The 2,538-nt window shown below is 35.6% G+C and overlaps 1 pseudogene; it reads left to right on the top strand.

The window, feature by feature from the left end:
• The first annotated feature begins 1,697 nt into the window (after positions 1–1,697).
• LOC118524394 (bis(5'-adenosyl)-triphosphatase pseudogene) lies at positions 1,698–2,258 on the top strand (annotated as a pseudogene).
• Positions 2,259–2,538: the final 280 nt, after the last annotated feature.

The raw sequence follows: 2,538 nt of genomic DNA, 5'->3' as shown, positions 1-2,538 counted from the left end.
AAATGACCTTCTACAATAGGTTGGTTTCCTGGGAACTTTGGGAACAAAGAGAATTTTAAAACAATATTTACAGGGGCGCCTGGGTGGCTCAGTCAGTTAAGCGTCTGCCTTCCGCTCAGGTCATGATCCCAGGGTCCTGCATCGGGCTCCCTGCTCAGTAGGGAGCCTGCTTCTCCCTCTCCCTCTGCTGCTCCCCCCCGCTGCTTGTGCTTTCTCTCACTCTGTCTCCCACTCTCTGTCAAATAAATAAAATCTTAAAAAAAAAAAAAAAAACAATATTTATAAAACTGATCCAATAGTACAATGAAGAAATTACTATCATGGTATACAGTCAAAAAGAATTCAAATGAAAACAAGCCTAATTCTCCTCACAGTCAATGTTTCTATAGATTTCATTGTTTTGCACCAATTAAGGACATAAAACAGGTTTTGAGAGATAAGGGCTCATTGAAGATTTCTTGTGCCAGAATAAAAACAGACAGAGATAGATATGCTAGATAGATAGATGATAGATGGATAGATAGATAGATGATGGATAGAAAATTTGTTGTATGTGTGCTTCAAGCCACAATTACTGAATTCATTGTCTTAAATAGAATATTATTAAGTATTTTGGTATTTTTGAAAATAAAATTGAGTAAGATAAGAAAGGATAAAAATGAAAAATGTTTTATAAGCACATAAAAGTATTTACAATTGATATGCCTTGTCTATACCAGTATTGAGTATTATTCATTAACTTCCTTCCTGTTTAAAGTTTAATATACGTGTATTCTTTGATGCATATGCTAAAGATTGTATTTTTTCATTCACAAGTGACTGATGCATATATGGGATGATTAGAAAGCTTTTATATAAATGACTGCCAAATAATTAGCTTCTAGATTTTTTCTAGAAATATTTTTTGAATATCAAATAGAATTTTACAAAACCTGCTTTATAGTATCTACAACAATTATATTTGAAATGTTTTAAAATTGTAAATCCTAATTATTTTATTTTGAAGAAGAGCTTACAGTGAAAATTAGGGCAACTGGAAAATGCACACTCAGGGCAGAGAAAATTAAAATAATGATAGTAATAGTAATAATAATAATAGTAAAAATAAAGAAGGAAAGATGCAAATCAGTTTTATTTGGAACCTCACTGTAGCGACTACTACTTAATAAACCCACTTGGCTCTCAGGACTACTAGTAGGGCAACAAGGAAGAAACAATACTAACATTTTAAAAAATTCAGAAGGTAGGAGAAGAGGGAACACTTTCCAATTCATTCTATGATGCCAGCCTTACACTAATACCAAAATTAGATAAAGACATTGCAAGGAAACAAACAAGCAAACAAACACAACTACAGACCAATATCTTTTATGAACATAGATACAAAAATTCTCAATGAAATAGTAAATAAAATCCAACAATATATAAGAAGAATTATACACCACAACTAAGTGGTTTTATTCCAAATATGTAAAGCTTGTTCAACATTCAGAAATAAGTAATATAATTAATCAGATCATTAGGCTAAAGAAAAATCATGTGTTCATATGAATCGATACAGAAAAAAACATTTGACAAAATCCAACACCCATTCATGACACGAAATCAAAAACAAAACACAATAAAACAAACAACCAAAACCAACCTCTCAGCAAACTAAGAATAGTGGGGGACTTCCACATTTCAACTGTGAGGGAATGTCATTCAGATTTATCAAGGTTTCTGTGGTGTTTCTCAAAACAGAACTGTCCTTTGCACTCATGAACAAGAAACCTATAGTACGAGAACATGTCCTTGTGTGTTCCCTTCAGCCAGTGGAGCTTTTCTGAGATCTGGGTACTGATGAAGTGGCCAACTTGTTTCAAACATCCCAGAGAGCCAGATGGTGGTGCGGAAGCTTTTCCAGGGGACTTCTTTCACCTTTTCCACACAGGATGGCCCCAAAGCAAGACGGACTATAAAGCACGTTCACATCCACATTCTTCTCAGGAAGGCTAGAGATTTTCACAGGAGGACCGTGTCCATGATGAGCTCCTGCACCATGATGGAGAGGAGGGAAACAGGCAACTGTGAGACGACCAGAGGAGGAGATGGCGGCAGAAGCTGAGGCTCTGTGGTTAGCTTTCAGTGAGGCACATCGGAAAGTAGCTCTGACAAATCCTAAGGCAGAAAGAGATGGCCCCCATTCTCTAAGGTTCTGCAGCACTGGAAATGCTAAGCAGACTTACTACACCCTACATTTCTGTAAACTTTTGTGAACTACTGTATTATACTTGTGGAAGCCATGGTGGTTATGTTTCAGTCAAGATGACTGACAGGCTAACCTGAAAACGACATAGGCAGCTCTTTTGCACTTCCTTGGTTAGACACTTCAAGTAAAACCTCTTCTAAATTGTCCCTTTGCCTGGGTGGGAATACAATGGTGGTTAAAATACATTTTTAAAACATTTTAAAAACATTTTTATTAAAATTTTTTTTATAAATATAGTGAATACCATATGTAATGCTGAAAAACTAAATGCTTTGGCCCTACGATTG

The sequence above is a fragment of the Halichoerus grypus genome, chromosome 3 (assembly GCF_964656455.1).
Source record: "Halichoerus grypus chromosome 3, mHalGry1.hap1.1, whole genome shotgun sequence".
Taxonomy (NCBI): Eukaryota; Metazoa; Chordata; class Mammalia; order Carnivora; family Phocidae; genus Halichoerus; species Halichoerus grypus.
Note: the sequence above shows the minus strand (reverse complement) of the source record. Positions and strands in the feature narration are given on the sequence as shown.